Below are 6,791 nucleotides of genomic sequence, written 5' to 3'. Positions count from 1 at the left end.
ATATTCACAAGGTGTAAAATCCAAAACATAAGTAGCATATTACTGTGTGAGTGATTGTAAAAATAAATATACAAGAATATATATATATATATATATATATATATATATATATATATATATATATAAATAAATGTATATATGTATATACACTTACCTAAAGGATTATTAGGAACACCTGTTCAATGTCTCATTAATGCAATTATCTAATCAACCAATCACATGGCAGTTGCTTCAATGCATTTAGAGGTGTGGTCCTGGTCAAGACAATCTCCTGAACTCCAAACTGAATGTCAGAATGGGAAAGAGAGGTGATTTAAGCAATTTTGAGCGTGGCATGGTTGTTGGTGCCAGAGGGGCCGGTCTGAGTATCTCACAATCTGCTCAGTTACTGGGATTTTCACACACAACCATTTCTAGGGTTTACAAAGAATAATGTGAAAAGGGAAAAACATCCAGTATGCGGCAGTCCTGTGGGTGAAAATGCCTTGTTGATGCTAGAAGTCAGAGGAGAATGGGCCGACTGATTCAAGCTGATAGAAGAGCAACGTTGACTGAAATAATCACTTGTTACAACCGAGGTATGCAGCAAAGCATTTGTGAAGCCACAACACGCACGACCTTGAGGCTGATGGGCTACAACAGCAGAAGACCCCACCGGGTACCACTCATCTCCACTACAAATAGGAAAAAAAGAGGCTACAATTTGCACAAGCTCACCAAAATTGGACAGTTAAAGACTGGAAAAATGTTGCCTAGTCTGATGAGTCTCGATAGAGTCAGAATTTGGCATAAACAGAATGAAACCATGGATCCATCATGCCTTGTTACCACTGTGCAGGCTGCTGGTGGTGGTGTAATGGTGTGGGGATGTTTTCTTGGCACACTTTAGGCCCCTTAGTGCCAATTAAGCATCGTTTAAATGCCACAGGCTACCTGATCATTGTTTCTGACCATGTCCATCCCTTCATGACCACCATGTACCCATCCTCTGATGGCTACTTCCAGCAGGATAATGCACCATGTCACAAAGCTCGAATCATTTAAAATTGGTTTCTTGAACATGACGATGAGTTCACTGTACTAAAATGGCCCCCACAGTCACCAGATCTCAACCTAATAGAGCATCTTTGGGATGTGATGGAACAGGAGCTTCGTGCCCTGGATGTGCATCCCACAAATCTCCATCAACTGCAAGATGCTATCCTATCAATATGGGCCAACATTTCTAAAGAATGCTTTCAGCACATTGTTGAATCAATGCCACATAGAATTAAGGCAGTTCTGAAGGCGAAAGGGGGACAAACACTGTATTAGTATGGTGTTCCTAATAATCCTTTAGGTGAGTGTACTGTATATAGTATCCCTCCCAGTACTAACACAAAGTTACCTTTTCATGGCCAAAATCAAATGGAAGATGTTGTAAAAATACTTAGGCCATATTCATAGTGGAGTGTGAATGTTGGTGGTGCGGCATAATGTCTGCTTTGTATTGTGGCTATCCGCACTACAATGCAACATCTGTGCAACATTCACAGTGCAATGGGTGCAGTTAGGTACAATGGCATGCAGCAATCCATAGCAGCTGCTATGGAGCACTTGAGCAGAGGTGGGCCCAGGTGGTACTTGATGTATTCACTATTAACTTTTCTATGTACCTCCACCCTCTGACTTTGTCTCAGTGCCCATGAACTATATGCATCATTCACAGTAATAATCCTCTGCATCCAGAATGACAATAATGCTATCATCACACAGGTCTTTTACTGCATCTCTTTCCACCTTACTTCACTTGTCATTCTAGATGATTGGAATTTAACCAGACACAAAGTTCACAAGCTGTTTTTCCACCATGTTTTGTAATCTATCCACAAATACAGGGCAGTTTCTAGGAAGAGGGTCTATACATTTCACTCCCTTCACTGGTAGACTTGGGCACACTATTGTGATGCAGTAGCCAGAGGTGACTCCCCCCTCCCACCCTGTGTAGCCATAGAAGCCCCCAGTATTAATTAGCCAGATTTAACCCCCAGCATTAGGTAGCCAGATGCAGCCCCTGGTATACAAGGCTCCCTAGTATAGATAGTCTAGCCAAAGTGCCCCCATGTAGCCAGAGAGCCCCCTGTTTAGGCAGCAAGAAAGCCCCCATGTAGCCAGAGAGCCCCCATTAACTACTTGAAGACCGCGTCACACTAATTTGCGTGAAGGCAGCAGCAGCCCCAGGACCGCGTAATGGTAATTGCCATGTAGTCCTGCGGGCATGTTTTGCAGTAGATCGCGCACGCCGATGCTCACGCATCTCCGCTCTGTCATCAGTCTCCCAGCAACAATCGCCACTAGGGGACTGTTAGACGGTGAAACCGCCCTCTATTTACATTGTACAGTGCTGCGATCTATGGCAGTGCTGTACTGGGGACAGCCGTGTCACTCGGCTTTCCCCCTGGGAGGGTCAAGCTCAATTGGCTCTCACAGGCTGATGCCTAGGAGAGCCGATCGCTGTCAATGGCTGGCGGGGGGAGGGAGGGAAAAAAAAGAGTCAAATTTAATTAAAAAACAACAACAACAAATATATATATATATATATATATATATATATATATATACAAACAAACATGCTGGCGGGGATCAGAGCCCATCAACAGAGCTTTCTGTTGATGGGCTCTGATCCCCGCCAGCATGTTTGTTGCAGAAAAGGGGGAGGGGGGAGAATTACTTGTGTGTTCACTTGTACTAATTAGGGCTCTGTAACTTTAAGTGCTTGTTGCACAGCCCCAATTATAAAAAAAAAATAGCCTGGTCACTAGAGGGGTGTAAGCCTATGGTCCTGAGGTGGTTAAACCAGTGAGCCCCTGTTAAGCCCGAGAACCCCCCCCCCCATATAGCCAGAGAGCCCTCTGATTAAGCCAGAGAGCCCCTCATACAGGCAGGAGCCCAACGTATAGCCATAGAGGCCCCATATGGCCAAAGAGCCCCTATGAAGTCAGGCTGCCGCCGTTTACCTAGACAGCCTCCCACCCATTCCCATAGCCAGAGAGCCTCCTCTCCATTTAACTACAGAGCTTCCCCCCCCCCTTTTGAGTAGCCAGAGAGTGTGTGTGTGTGTGTGTGTGTGTGTGTGTGTGTGTGTGTGGGGGGGGGGGTGATTGCAGAATATGCAACAGAAGGGATTATGCACCTTTCCAAGAGCCACATGGGCCAGCTGCAACTCCTTCCTGATCCTTATTGTCCCATCTTACTGGTAACAGTGCCCCCTGTGGTTATCGTGCTTAAAGGGGGGCAAACATGCATTTGTTGCTATGGCGGAAGAAGAGGGACCAACACATGGCACAAGGCAGAGATGCTTCTGATGGGAGCAGTATGGAAGTGCACATTTGGGATCACTGTCATTTAAAGGAGTTCTGGATGGAGTGCCTAAATAAGATCAGGTAAATTGGAGGTGCTAAAGGGGATGTGGCCAAATAATAAGCATCAAACATCATTAAACCTTCAGGCATTCACTCACTCACTGCGCACAAGCCACTCAAAGGCAGCGAGTTCAGGATACAGCTGCTCTTACTAATTAACAAATTAAACTTAGAGGTTTTAGTTTACAAAAAATGTAGAAGCTCCTCTGAATTAATTTGTGTCTTATTATTGGTCCAGTAACATGCACAATTCTACAAAGCAAGCACACTATGCACCATCCTGTTTAAAGTCTTTGGCCCAAATCTGAACAGAAACACTGGTCTGCATGATCACTCAACCAGCAACATTTTTTTTTAAATATATTTTAAAACATAACTTGCTTTTACACATGAGAAAACTTAGGAATGGTGATGGTCATGTCTAGGAAAACTCAAGGAGAAACATGTGATTTGCTTGCTCAGCTGATCGATTTGCAAAGCTCTCATTTGCTGTATTCACATTCTGCTTTAGCACGTAATCATGACTAGCAAATCAGAGACTTGCATATCTATCACCTGACCAAACTGATCACATGCTCTCATAGACATGACCATCACTACTTAGGAATCCTCTTCCTAGAATTTGTGAAATGGTTACTTTACTAAAATCAACTTATTATACCGTAACCCATTCCCAATAAAATGTAATACAGTATGTGCAAGAATGGCATGCATTTAAAAAAAGCACCCCATTTAAATGGACGCAGGATAGCAGTAGTAAAATGTTGGTTACTGATACTGCTACTCATTCATGTAGCAAAATATCTGTAATATTTATTGATATTTTACTATGACCTAATCTCTCCCTATCACACAGAACTAGTGTTGGGCGAACACCTGGATGTTCGGGTTCGCGAACGTTCGCTGAACATGGCCGCGATGTTCGGGTGTTCGCGCGCCGAACTCCGAACATAATGGAAGTCAATGGGGACCCGAACTTTCGTGCTTTGTAAAGCTTCCTTACATGCTACATACCCCAAATTTGCAGGGTATGTGCACCTTGGGAGTGGGTACAAGAGGAAAAAAAATATTTAAAAAAGAGCTTATAGTTTTTGAGAAAATTGATTGTAAAGTTTCAAAGGAAAAAATGTCTTTTAAATGCGGAAAATGTCATTTTTCTTTGCACAGGTAACATGCTTTTTGTCGCCATGCAGTCATAAATGTAATACAGATAAGAGGTTCCAGGAAAAGGGACCGGTAACGCTAACCCAGCAGCAGCACACGTGATGGAACAGGAGGAGGGTGGCGCAGGAGGAGAAGGCCACGCTTTGAGACACAACAACCCAGGCCTTGTATGAGGACAAGAAGCGTGCGGATAGCAATGCATTTTGTCGCCATGCAGTCATAAATGTAATACAGATGAGAGGTTCAATAAACAGGGACCGGAAACGCTAACCCATCACAGATGTTCATTGTTCATGTTACTTGGTTGGGGTCCGGGAGTGTTGCGTAGTCGTTTCCAATCCAGGATTGATTCATTTTAATTTGAGTCAGACGGTCTGCATTTTCTGTGGAGAGGCGGATACGCCGATCTGTGACGATGCCTCCGGCAGCACTGAAACAGCGTTCTGACATAACGCTGGCTGCCGGGCAAGCCAGCACCTCTATTGCGTACATTGCCAGTTCGTGCCAGGTGTCTAGCTTCGATACCCAATAGTTGAAGGGTGCAGATGGATTGTTCAACACAGCTACGCCATCTGACATGTAGTCCTTGACCATCTTCTCCAGACGATCGGTGTTGGAGGTGGATCTGCACGCTTGCTGTTCTGTGGGCTGCTGCATGGGTGTCAGAAAATTTTCCCACTCCAAGGACACTGCCGATACCATTCCCTTTTGGGCACTAGCTGCGGCTTGTGTTGTTTGCTGCCCTCCTGGTCGTCCTGGGTTTGCGGAAGTCAGTCTGTCGGCGTACAACTGGCTAGAGGAGGGGGAGGATGTCAATCTCCTCTCTAAAGTCTCCACAAGGGCCTGCTGGTATTCTTCCATTTTGACCTGTCTGACTCTTTCTTCAAGCAGTTTTGGAACATTGTGTTTGTACCGTGGATCCAGAAGGGTATAAACCCAGTAATTGGTGTTGTCCAGAATGCGCACAATGCGTGGGTCGCGTTCAATGCACTCTAGCATGAATTGAGCCATGTGTGCAAGAGTCCTGCCAGAATCCTCATCATCCTCTTATGAGCGTTGTGATAGTTGTGATGCATCATAGTCGTCACCTTCTTCCTGGTCTGCTTCTGCTGACCATTCGCGCTGAATTGTGGAAGTCCAACGTGCACCGCTCTGGCCCTCGTCAGTGGTGGCATGAAATTCCTGCTCCAACTCCAGCTGTTCCTCCTCCTCTTCTTCGTCATAGCTGCTGGGGCCAGCGTTTCCTGAGGCAGATGGCCTGATGTTGGTATCATCACGCTGATCGTTTTCTCCTTCAGATTCCCCCAGTTGCATCATGACAGCTGTTTCCTTGATTTTCAACATTGACTTCTTCAGTAAACACAGCAGTGGTATGGTAATGCTGACTGAAGAGTTGTCACTGCTCACAAGCAATGTGGATTGCTCAAAATTTTGGAGGACTTGGCAGAGGTCCAACATGTTGGCCCAATCGGATCCACAGAAGCTTGGCAGCTGTCCGGATGCGCCTCGGTACTGCGCCGTCATGTACTGGACCACTGCACTCTTCTGCTCGCAAAAGCGGGCTAGCATGTGCAGCGTAGAATTCCAGCGCGTAGGGACATCACACAGCAAGCGATGGTGGGGGAGATTGAAGCGCTCCTGCATCTTGGCGAGTGCCCCCGAAGCAGTACTGGAATTTCTACAATGTTTGGCCACTCGTCGCACCTTCAACAGAAGATCGGCCACGCCTGGGTATGTCCTCAGGAACCGCTGAACTACTAGGTTCATCACGTGCGCCAGGCAAGGGATGTGTGTCAGCTTAGCCAACCTTAAAGCGCGAATGAGATTACTCCCATTATCACACACAACCATGCCCAGTTTCAGGTCCAGCGGTGCCAGCCACAAATCCGTCTGTTCCTTTATTCCCCTCCAAATTTCCTCTCTGTGTGCTGCTTATCCCCAAGGCAGATCAGCTTCAGCAACGCTTGCTGACGCATGCTAACAGCTGTGCTGCACTGCTTCTACGATCCTACTCCTGCTGGGTTAGCGTTTCCGGATGAGGTACAGCTTTGAGATGCGTTGGAGGAGAAGGAGTCAGAGAGGTAGGTGCTGCTGTTATCCAGTGGGAGGGACGGCGGTGCAGCTGTTTGCGGCGTAGGCAACACCCGCGCCGTAGCAGGTGAGGAATCGCTGCCAGGCTCCACAAGGTTCACCCAGTGCGCGGTAAGGGAGATGTATCGACCCTGG

The sequence above is a fragment of the Hyperolius riggenbachi genome, chromosome 10, assembly GCF_040937935.1.
Source record: "Hyperolius riggenbachi isolate aHypRig1 chromosome 10, aHypRig1.pri, whole genome shotgun sequence".
Taxonomy (NCBI): Eukaryota; Metazoa; Chordata; class Amphibia; order Anura; family Hyperoliidae; genus Hyperolius; species Hyperolius riggenbachi.
The sequence above is the reverse complement of the archived record's forward strand: the minus strand, read 5'-3'. Positions refer to the sequence as shown.